Source organism: Cygnus olor, chromosome 6 (assembly GCF_009769625.2).
Source record: "Cygnus olor isolate bCygOlo1 chromosome 6, bCygOlo1.pri.v2, whole genome shotgun sequence".
Taxonomy (NCBI): Eukaryota; Metazoa; Chordata; class Aves; order Anseriformes; family Anatidae; genus Cygnus; species Cygnus olor.
Genome location: NC_049174.1, coordinates 31,138,292 through 31,150,808, shown reverse-complemented (window position 1 = coordinate 31,150,808; position 12,517 = coordinate 31,138,292). Strand labels below are relative to the sequence as shown.

At 38.7% G+C, this 12,517-nt stretch overlaps 1 long non-coding RNA gene across 1 annotated transcript; it reads left to right on the top strand.

Annotated features, from left to right (window-relative positions):
* Positions 1-463: 463 nt before the first annotated feature.
* On the top strand, positions 464-9,711 carry LOC121072474. The gene is made up of 3 exons (XR_005821241.1): positions 464-598; positions 5,061-5,146; positions 5,688-9,711. It is a non-coding gene; the product is annotated as an uncharacterized LOC121072474 (long non-coding RNA).
* Positions 9,712-12,517: the final 2,806 nt, after the last annotated feature.

Genomic DNA, 12,517 nt, shown 5'->3' with positions numbered 1-12,517 from the left:
ACTCACAGGAGACATGAATTTAAGGTGTATATACAAACAAATACCCATGCAGAGCAAATCATGCAATTTGTACTTGCAATTATCAATGAGGCTTGCATCTGATTTATACTAATTACAGATAAAAAATGATCAAATATATAACTTGCTATTTTTCTTTTATTAGCACTGATACAAGCATGGTGGCCTAGAGATAATTTTTTATAAACTTGCCTATATATATGTGGGGAAAAATGGTCACATTCATTGTCACTGAAGAACTTTCTGAAGTCTGAAACAAAAGCATCAAACTTCAACTATCAGGTGATAATAAATCATTTAAATATGCTAAGCAATTAGACCATTAGAGATTATCAAATTCACACCTGTGGAACAATTAGGGCATAGTGAGAACTGAGAAAGGGAGTAATGTACTATAAAAGCAACCTCTTTGGTAAGGTTGTTTTTCCTATGTATCCATTAGCATTATGAAATTTGCCCTAAGTTTGTCTTTTGCATGTATTTGTATGCTGTTTTTAATAATCAGGAATGAGAGAATCAAGATGAAGAAAATATTTTGAAGTGGTCTCTGGATGTTTCTGCTCTTCAGCTGCTCATGGAGGTCATTCTGTTATTTTGTACTTGGTTTCATCTGGAATGGGTGTGATCTGGGGTGTTGGTTTTTTAAAATTTTATTTTATTGTATTGGCTAAAGTCATCATTTTTGGGGGATTCATAAGGATCCTCACATGCTTTCTCTCAAGGGTATTTGTTACTGAAGTGTGAAGGTGTTCTCCATTTGTTCATCTAGTGCTGGCTCACTCATGTTGGTGTTGGCAGGCCCAGGGTGGCTATCTCCTAGTGGGGAGGGAATGTGGTTCAAAGGCAGTGGCTGGGGTCATGGTCTAAGAGTCTTCTGTCACTGTCTTCCTCTCCAAGTTATATTTGATTTTAAGAATACACTCTAATAGGGGATGTTATTTGACAACCAGATACATGTAGTCTTGATCTGGAAGTATGTAGTACTAAGCTAGTACTAGAGCATGACATTTTGTTGAAGGAACTTTCTTATGTGGAGAGGCACCCCCTGTGTTGGTGAGGTAGCAGCTTTGGAAGAAGTTAAGTGGCTCTATGTGGGATGGCTAGAGCTGCCTGCATTGTTGTGCTGGGGTGTTTGTCTCTATTGGGTCCCCACAGTGTGCTCCCAAAGCACCAGGCATGGGGACAGGGATAGGGTGGGCTTGCTGAAGGATGCCTGTGGTGGTCTGCTGAAACCCACTGGTAAATGGAAGGATTGTTTTCAGCTGTGCTTTAAGTTTGACGGATGTATTTATTTATTAAAGTGTGGCTTAATCCTTGACTTGATAAAATAACATAAATAGTAAAAATTTAATTTCTTTTGGAAGACTAGATTGGGCTGGACTATGAAGATATTTTTGCCACGTGGGAAGTAAGGAACTGGAGGAAAGCAAAATGTAAAGCTTACTGCTAGGAATGTGAGCTAGTTCAGCTCCTGCAGTTTTGACTCATTTAAAATGTGTCAAAATTTCCCTTTTAAAGTCTGTACCTGGTAGAGCTGCTCAGAATGTTTTTAATGAGAGGGAAACTTAAGCAAAAAGAAATATCTTGCCTAAGCTTTCTTTGTCTATGTCATTATGGCTATAAAGCTTACTTTTTTATACCCTCAATTTAAGATGATATTCAGCTATTCTTGTGAGTGTGTTTATATATATATAGGTTATTTTTTATTATCATTATTTTTTAGTGTTCAATATTATAAAAAATATTTCTTAGATAAAATGTTGGATTTTACTGATCTTTCAAAGTTTCTGTTTCACAACGTTGGAATTTTCTTTAAAGGATGGGAATTCCTATTTTATCCCAAATCTATTGCTGACTGTACTGAGCAAGCCCAGCAGAAATCTACTTCAGTGCAGAGTCAGTAAAATATAACTCTGTCCAGAAGCAATGGGCTGGTTGGTGCTGGTGTCTTCAAATTTCCCTACCAGCATTCCTCGGGAGCATCAAGGGAACTTTTTCTTTTTCTTTTTATTTTTTTCTGTGCTCATAAAGAAATTTTGGCTCTAGCCATGTGTACTTATGTCTTTCCTTCTGTTACTATCCCCTTCTGGCAGATAACTTTTAGGTAGAGAACTGTCTGCAGTGTGAAAGTTGCTCATTCATTTTTCAGAGGCCACTGGACAAGAGTCAGTGGGTAACAACTCACTGACCTGGAGACCTACCCATGTTCAGATAAATGAGCTGGGTGTGAAAGGCTAAAAATCCCATTACCAGACCTTGAGACATCCTGTCCTTAAGCAAGTTTGCAATATTTCTAGGGAAGAAATAAATACAAGTTGTGGACTAAGGAATGAATTGGATAAACAAGCAGTGAACCACTTTGCTGCAACAATTTTTTCCTCTGGTTTTGCTTTGCTGCACTTCTAAGGCTGTGAGATGATAGTAGTAAGAGATGCATGGTCATTGTGTCCTAGAGTTAAATAAAACCACAGAGTCCTTAAACTTTATTTTACTAGCTTGCTCTTCTTGATGTGATGCCTATTGTAAGAGTTAAAATTATTTTAAAACTACTCATATAGTAGAAGGCAGGAGGTCATGTTTGGATGACTCAGACAAAATGTATTTGAGAGATGATCCCACTTCTAGCAAGTTGGTACTTCTCACAGTTTCTAAAATTGGACAAACTCTTTTTGAAGACCCAGATCCAGCAGGTGATCCAACAGGTATTTGGGTATTTGTAACACCTACACATTTGGGGATTCTGGACTCTGGGCTACATGTCACTTCTGACAATTCACATGGAGACTCTTGTTCAAGTTTTACCCATAGCCCCATTTTAAAGGGAGTTAAAGAGTGAGGTAATACAGTATAACCTCCTCTAAGCTGCTAGAAAAATCAATCTTCAAACTCTAGTTATTTGTAAAAACATGGTTGGTGTCTGGAGTAATCTGTATTTCTGTATTCTCCTAAGCTCCAATGCTTTGTGTAGAATATGCTGAATTCACCTGAGCCTGCTGGAATTCAAGCCCCCTGCAAACCACTCTTTCCCTGAGCTGTTAGGACCTTTCCGAGAAGGACCTCAAGCTGTTTTCACCTGTCTGAGGCTGCTCAGGTGATATTTCAGCAGAAGTGGATGGGACAGATAAAATCTGCCAGAGCAAGTGCTGAGGGTGCCTTTTCAATTAAGCCATGTGAATGGGCAGGAAGCCTGGCCATGACTTCAGCCTTGGAGCATCTTGCACAGAAAGAAGTCAATGCAATTGAGGTATCAAAACCACTTAAGCCCATTTGGAAGCACAGATGGACAAAACCCAGCAACTATATATACAACAACAAAAAAGCCAGTTTTCAATTGAAAATGTGTTTTCTGTAGTTCTCCTGGTAATAGCGGAAAACAATATCACTTTATCTAATTCACAGGTTATTATCCTTTCTAAGAATTAATGTAAGTGGTTTTTAAGAAAAGGAGGAAAAAAAGAAAAATGTTTCTTCTGGCAATGGCGATAATGAAATATTTTCAGGTTTTTTGGTTAGCTGAAGTCACTTGCTTGAATGCACCATGAACTGAATAATTGAATAGCAAATAAATTCTACTGATGAACCTAAAATATTTTTAACAGGAAAAAAACTTACTCTTTTAAACATTTAACTTCCTCATTGTATTACTAAATGTGTTAAAAAAAGTCATTTTTTTAACCTAATTTTTGCATCTTGTGGATCTGGTCTCTTAAAGGTATTAAGGTATCTTCTGAGGTATCCCCCTAATATGATCACACTGATTTCAATAGGATTTAGATCTCTAGGCACTTAAATCCTACTGGGCACTTATACACCTTTAAGCACCTAACTACATCTAAAAATCTGGCCCTTGATAATTGTAGAAAATAGTCCTTTCTATCATGTAGAGTTTTCTGCTAGCAAACTGGAAAAGCAATTAGCATATAGATGCATCCCTCAGATGCTAGACTGGGTTAAACTGGATTTTTCTACCTTTTAATAATCATTGGAAAACAACAAGGAATTAATTGGTTTGGAAACATGAACTGATGGAAAAAAGTCGAGCTACAGAAAAGTTATTAACTATGCAACACTGAGAGTCCTTAAAACCATCAGTTAATGAGACAAAGAAAAAATACATTGAGAATTGATTTAGAAGTGAAGAAGACAGATGAAAAAGAAATTGCAATATAATATGATGAAAAGATTTCTGTCTTGGAGACTCAGCTAGGCATTGCTGCAGCTGTAATGGAGTGAGAATAGTGGTCCAGGGAGTGGCTCTGAGACAAGAGGCTGTTTCCCACAGTGCTGTGATGCTCTGTTGTGCTCCCTGCTCAGGGTGGCATTGCCAGGCTTTACTCAGCCCAGCTGTGACTGTGCCCTGGCATGTGAAGGTGAGGAGGCTCCCACCTGGCTCCTCCTCTGATTGTGTGTGAGACCTCCAGCCCCTCCCTGGGCACTTGTCCCAGTAGTGGGACAAGAAATGGCTTTCAAATCTGTGGGTAAAAAATGCTGTGTAAGAATGAAGATTTTTATTTTTATCCTCAAGGGCAGAATTTGAAATAGCTGCTAGGAAATGTTGCCTATTCACAGTTTGTGAGATATCTTTAATCATATTCTAGCCAGAGAAAGAAAAGACTGCAAGAGGCACTATAAACCTCTTCCTTGCTTTCATCTTTTCTTTTCCACTAAGCCTCACTTGAGAGTGAGAGGAATCCACAGCCAGACTGATTCTAGACTGACTAGGTTTGTTCTAACACAAGGGGATCATTGTAAAAGACACATTTCTACTGCAAATACCCCCAGGTTAATTTTCTGGATTTGAACAGAGCTCTGCTTTTGCAGTGTAAAGTAAATATTTTTATACTTTGTGTGCAGGGGAAAAGAATATTTGTTTTGGTTTAATTGTAACATAATGATGGAATTGGAAAAGAGGCAGGGAAGAGCTTTTTGTGGATGTACAATATTTTAAGTGCTGTAGCTTTGCATTAAACTTACAAGTGAATAGAGATGAAAACAATACTTAATAAAGCAAAATGCTTTGGTAATTGTGCTATGTTTTTCAGAGTTTGTAAGGCTCTTGTGAAACCACGTAGAAGCCAAACTGATGGCGTGTTGTTCCACAAAGCACGGCATGGGATCTTCTAAGGAGGTAAGATGATTTCTTGTATTAGCCCTTAAAAAATATTTACTCATTTCAGTACTGCATACAGATCCCTACAAGTGAAATGAATTTTAATATGTAGGTGAGAGTTTTCTTGGAAATCCACACTGCAGGTGGCATGTGTGCAGGTTCCTTAGGGGAGGAAATGAGAAGATTGTGACACTTGCAAAGTGATGTAAGAGTTGTACTGTGTGTGCACAAGGAGAAGGACAGGCTCACTCCATGCTGCCTACCCCCATGACTATGTCAAGTTGAACATGGACCCCAGACAGGCAGATTGCTGATCAGAAATCCCACAGGAGTCAAATAGATGTTCTGTCAGAACATGTGTGCCAGGGTCACCTTTATGAGATTTGTGTCACAATGCTCATGTGTTTTGTATCACCAAGTCCAGAAAAACATAGTCACAGAGGACCAAACTCTATGCCCATCCATGCGTGTGAAATGAAGTTTTCCTACTGCAAGGAACTAGAGCTCAGGTGAAGAGAACAGACTGACACTGGTATGAAAATCTAAAATCTTTTCTCAGACCTGCATGTAAGAAGAATGAAGCTTCCTGATCTTTACCTTCACTTCAACTAATGTCTAAAACAAACAAACAAAAACAACCACCACAAAAATGGAGTGATCTCCTTTGCACTCTTCTTTTCACTTCTGCTGCCTGGGGGAGATGAGACCAGCCTGCTGCTGGTACATTGGGAGAAGGATCCATCTTGCCTTTTGCTGCAATCTCCCTAAAGCATCTCCACACCTGTACTATTCTGCAGCAGAAATATGGTTCACTGAGTTGTTTTGCATCACTCAGAAATGGGATCAGACTTTACTGTCCAGCAGAGAATTGAACCTTGAGTGGAATGGCAATTACCTTAACTTGTAAGTTATGGCTTTCTGCTGTCATCTACACTACTGAGTAACTCAGTGCAAGAAGGAGATGATGTTCGTGCTGGGGATGAAAGCTTCACACTGAGCATTTTGGAGGTATTCTTACCCCTTGGGCAGAAGCCCATTAATGCCTGGAGTGCCTGAGTTGACCTCTGGAGTACACTTTCCACATCAGCTTCATCCAAAAATCAGCATGTTTGTGCCCTCTGAGTTTGCTCTGTGTTGTGAACTGAGGTGTGGTGAGTACGGTTAGAAAACTTCCTTCTGAAGTTCCCAGACCCAACTAAAATACTAGTATAAACTCTCCCATGGCCTTTTACAATATGGTAGCAATGTAATAATTGCAAGCTACTACCCTCAGGGAGATCAAAGTCCCTGTATTTCAAGGTGGTGCCTGATGTACTCAAGCATAAGAGCAAAATCTTCCATATTTATGTGAGCTAAGAGAACCAGGAGGTGAACCCAAATGAGTCTGAAACTGATGAAAAGTATTTGCCAGTAAGGCCAGCTCTTAATTTATTCTGTACTCATCTTCCAAAAGGGAAAGAAATACCTTTCTCAAATTCTTGATGAAACATGAGAGCTTGCTTGTTCTTAACCTGTAGGAAGAAAGAGCCAAAGGTGTTATTTCAGAAGCACTGACTGAGAAGCTTTGTAGTGCAAAGTCTTTCATTGTGCCTACCTGGACTGAAAAAAAAATTCAATGCGAACTGAATACCATTGATTTTCATTTACTTTAGGGAGAGGTGTTTAGCTTTTATTTCTGAAATACTCATGGCCTACATTTGAAAACTCAGTGGTTAATTTTAAGGATGTTAAATCTGCTAAAATGAGTGCTCGCATAACACCTGCCCTTCTGGAAGCTAGTAAGTTAAACAGCATTGCTTGTGGACTAAAGAAAATATGGTCGGGGTGATAAACAGAGCTATAGGTAGATCTATTGGGAAAGAAATGTAATTGGATTCTTGGGTATCTGAATGGTTGGGGCACTTCCCTTTCTGCCCCACGGCAAAAAGGCCCCAATCCAGTGGAGCACTTAACCGTGAGCCGTGCCTCGGAGATCAATGGTGCTACTTACGGCCTGTAAAACCAGGCACGTGGTTAAGTGCTTTATTGGGTCAGAGCCAGACCGAATAACACATACATAACACTGCATTCAGATTCACTATATTCAATTCTCAGATCTGTATTGATCTGAATTTTGAAGCCTTCACTGAATTAACTTTTAAAGTAAATTTTCTTTTTTATAAACACAAAATGAATTTGATGTAGTTGCCCCTTTCACTCGGAGATCTGAAAATACTTTAAAAAATATGAATGTATTGATCTTTCACTATGGGGAGAGTGAGTAGTAGCAACCCATAAAACAGATGAGGAATCTGAAAGTAGAAGAGTGAAGAAAAATCCACAACAACTGAATAGAATTGGAAAACAAATTTGTCTTGATTGTATTCCCATCTGCTTTGGGTTCGGTTTCATCAGCTTTCTTGAAAGGGAGCTTCTGTCAGGAAAGTATATGAAAGCACTTTTTTTTGTAGATATTTAAGAGCAGTTGCAGAAGTGTTTTTTTAACCTAGCTTCTCATTTATGGGCTTATGTATGCCTGTTCTTTTTTACATACTATGAAAATAGTATGGATTTGTACAGAATAGGTACTTTTTTGTTCACAGTTGTTATCAAAGGAAGTTTTTAAGAAGAGGCAGAAAACCACTGAAATACTGTTCGCATGTTAACTTGTGGAACTCATTGTCCATGGATAGCATTTCAATAATGTGGCAAAGACTGTTAGAATTGCTTGTTATGTGTGCAAAGAACAGCTGCAGCAACTTTAAATAGGATGACAGTATATAGGAAGAAGAGCAATAATGCTATAACCATTAAGCATTGGGCATAGGAAGAAGATTCTCTCATAATCAAGTTATTGCATAATTCTCTGTTATGGGAGTTTCACACCTTCCTCTGAAACATCTGGTGCTAGAAATGCAATAAAATACTAAATGAATTTCTGACCTGATGTGACATGACAATCAATAAAGTTCTTTTATTAGCTAACTCTACTTTTAAGAACTTGTCAGAGTAACAGCACACAGCTTTGCGGAATGCCAACTTGTGATCAAACATTCAATTTCTTTAAAAACTGAATCTTTCCTTCCTTATTGTACACTTTCTCAAGTCTGGGGAGATTATCCCAGCATCCTGCACCATCTGCCACTAGAGAAAACGTGGGTTCTTGTGGGTTGTTTAAAACCTTATGTTTGCTGTGTGGAAAAAAATGTAGTGGTACAAAGCAGCTGAGATGCAACCAAAACTGCTTTAGGCAGAGTAGCCAATCCATGGTACATCTGCAGGGACTTCACCCATGCTCCTTCCTTTCATGCACTGCTCTTCTCTGCTACCCCACAGTCTTGCAGTCCCTTCTAGTATTAGATATTAAAATATTCCTAAACTTTTGATCGATATTCCAGTGTTTTCACTCTGGGAATGCAGTGTGCATCAGGTTACAAAGTCAGAAACTACTACACATACATCAGGCACATGTCCAGTGCCTGCTAAGCAATGCCTGAATTTTTGGCATAGGATTGATTGCATGGTGTGGAAGCTTTGCAGCTCCTTAAACTGCTTTGGGCTCTCACCCTATGGAAACATGGGACCCTGCTGGTGTAGCTGGGCCCAAGAGAAGTTGATGCTGCTGGAGAAAAGGCTGAGGCATCCTGAAATGACCTTGCAGGTCTTGTGGACAGCTCAGGATGGGAATTTAAGGGCACTTCTGTAAGCACTATATCACAGTGAGGTCTCATTACAGTCAAATGCAAGCCATGTGTTTTTTTTCCAGTGAGGGCAAATTTATTCCAATTGTGAGTACTTGAAAATACCTAACTCTGAAATGATGCCCCTGGTGAGAAACCCTGAGGAGTGCAGCACTGTGAATGATTCCCACACTCCTTCAAAATGAAGCCGTGCTGTAAAGCAATGCATTTTGATAGCATAGCGTACATCTCTCAGAGCAGCCTGAATGATTTTTCCCAAAGAGTGCAGCAAAGTGTTGGTATGATAGCTCTGCGGTTTTGAAATACAAACACTTTTAAGGTACACCAAGAGTGTTGAATCACATGTGAATGTATGTATATGATTAAAGGAAATAGACCTATGCATCAATAGGATTTATTTTGAGCTGGGCAGCACAGAAAGCTCAATGCAGTTTTTAACAGTCATATTTTCATGCAAATGAACTGTAGCCAGTCTGAAGATATTCCAGGAATCCCAAATTTTATGTACCACCTCTGAAGTCTTCCTCATATAGAACATTATTTAATTTGTCATTGATTAGTAAGTTGCTTTGTGAAAGCCAGCAAATGATCTGGGGTGAATTGACGAGCACAAAGATTATTCTTCTGGAAATGAATTGAAATTCTTACTGCTGAGTAATTTCCATGAAAATAGAACAGCCTTTGTAGCTTTTATTTTAAAATAAGAATAAATGATGCCAAAAGGCAGCAAATAAAGGAGATGAAAAATCCTAGATAAAAGACATAGGCAAGAAAATCTCAACTTGTATGTCTGTCACAGCAAGCTACAAAGCTCTTGCAAGTAACTATGTGAAACTTGAATTGATTTAGGACAATTTAGAAGATACGACTAAGTGTAAATCGCTTCTCATTGCATCTCCTGGAAGTCAGCATAGAATTTGTTGTTTGAAATCTTTTCCTCTTTGAAAGTCAATGACTGGGAAGGGGGGTGGGGAGACTGGGGAAGACTTGGCAGAATGCCACTAACTTTTTTTTTCATTATTTGGTGTGTTATATATACCATATAAATTTGCATTTGTTTGGTTTGCCAACCTGTATGTCAATGCAGGAATAATTATTTTATTGTTATAAAGAATATATGTGCATTCGGAGACATTTCAAGTATTTAGCTCTCTCCAATCCTCACTTTGGCATGCTTTCCCCTCCCTACATTCACCCCCTGCCTTCACATCTGCCACAGTCAAAATAAAAGTTCCCCCTAGCTCGCGCTCTCATTGTTTTTCCTGTGATTGATTGAATGGCATGCTAGGTTCAGTGAACTTGGTCTTGGCTAGTGCTCCGCCCAGAAACAACCTTCTCTTCTATATGAATTATCATATGAAAGCTGCTAATGTCGTTTTACTGCAGCTCTGCTTCACGTTTCAGAATTGTAAGTGGCATCATGCAGTCCACATTTGCCCATTTTCAGGGAATAACCCTTCACCCTCTTCTCCCTTCCTTCTCCTCTTTTGCCCTACTTTTCAGTGGAAAAATTCTCCTCTTTCATTTTCTAAAGTGATACTTTCCCTTCAATAAACATTTGATGCTTCAGATATGAAAATAACTTTCAGTCTGAGATTCTGATGCTGTTAGAAATATTATAGGATTGTGTGGATCTTATCCTCTGAGAATGAAATTGGTTATTGCAGGCTGACTTAGAGCAGTGGAAGAAGCTGGTCCCCCAGAATTGCTGAGTGGTGGCAGTCTCATCAAGCAGAGTTTCAAACGTTTTTAAACTTCTGCAGAGCACAGCAGCAAAGGAAAGACTAATGTCATGTAAAATTTAAATATTGTTGACTGATGACAGCAGTTAATGGTCTGCCCTCAAACCCAGTTATGTGCAAATGTAATAGATATTTATATATCAAATATGTACAAGCACATATGAAAATGTTGTTTCTTAAAGATGTTAGTATCAACAAAAATGAATTTGTTCTTAACAATAGTTTTGAGAGTCGAGAGATTCTTTGTTGTCATTTTGTATTTAATAACCACATGGCATGGGTACAAAGCTCATTCTGTGCCACTACTAAATGCAATTTGCATGCATATTGAAGAGTAACCACTTTCCTGTTGTTGAAACAATAGCTTTGCAAGAACAGGTATAATTTAAATTAGGAGGAGTGTTTGCTTACACAGTCAGGTATGAGTAATTTTCTTGGATTTAGTCAGAAAAGATGATGTTAAGGGTTCTAGGGTTCTTTTTCTTTATATTAATTCAAAAGAAATCTTTACAAGAAACTGTAAATGTTAATGGCTGGTATTGTTCAACTCAATAGCAGGAAATGCAACATGACTTCTTTTACTGGGTGCGTGGGAGAGAAGACACTTCGTTTTCTAAAAGAAATATTGTTTTTTCATTATTTTTATGTTTGTTGTTCCCACAAAAATGGACCCAAGTGTTTTGAAAGGATTATAAATATGGTTGCAATTTGGCACTGTGAGCTGGTTGCAGACGCTGTGTGTATGTGTCTCTGTGCTCGTGTGTGGAATTTGGCCAATTCCAACTCTGAGTTGGTCACAAGCAGCCAAATGGCTTTCAGTTTTCTGTTGTTGTAGCTGCATTCCCTACAGGGTAGAACCTTTCAGGCTCTACTTCAAGGTACAATCTGCTCCTCTGAGAGGATAAATTATTAAAATGCAGCGTCTGCTTGTGAAAACGAACTTCTCAAAGTTACACTCGTTTGGTCTCCAAGAAATAACAGTTCCATCTTTTCAGGTCTCGGTTAAGCCAAGATACATGCTAATTTCCTTTAAAGTTTGTAGTTCTGACGGCCTTAAGGAAATATGTGTTTAAGAGAAAACTGAAATCTGCTGCACCGTGAAGGAGTCAAGGTGTCTGGTGTGATTAATCTGGAAAGGTCATCTTCACTAGCAATTTGGAGTGGAGTGATTAGGTGTGAGGGCACAGGCTAGTATTTGGGCTTATGCATCATCACAGCTTATTTTAATATTATGAGACAGATGGAATAGGCAAACCATCCATCGTTTATCACAGTACTGCAACTTTTATTACTTGGCTGCATAAACATCTGAAATGTGATGTGCTCAGTCGTGAGAGGGATGGACCAAGCTGTCCATTCTTGCTGATATCAGGCAGAGCTGAGGTTACAAAGCCAGATTCCTAACACAGCAAGCAAAATTGTTGAACTACACTGAGATCCTGATGGACCCTGAAGGTCAGTGCTAACTGCAGCTTTATGTAAGCAGCTCCATCTCATGTTTTCCAAATCTTTAATAATGTGCTCTTTGCCAGGGTATCTTTCTGTTACGTTCTGGCTTGTTGCAATTACGAGAGAAAATGTATATTATTACTTGGAATGAAATGTATATACACATACAAAATGAACGTATGGAGTGAAATATATGTGAGTGTATATAGCACATGCTGAAACAAACAAGCTAAAAGGAATGTTTTGAGACATATGACAGCGTTAATATTGATTACTGAATAGATTAAGAGACAGCCACAAGAGATTTTGTCAGCAGATCAAACTTTACCTGTGTGACAGTGTTAATAGTATGAGACATGAGCATTTATCAAAAAAACAGTTTCAGCTGCTTGGCAAAAAGCATTGCATCCCTGAAGTGTTTTGTCATACAGCTTCTTCCACCTAACAAATCATAGCGTTGTGCACTTAAACTTGCTCATGGCAAGGAAAAGAATGTTTCTAGCAGGAGGCTGTATCAG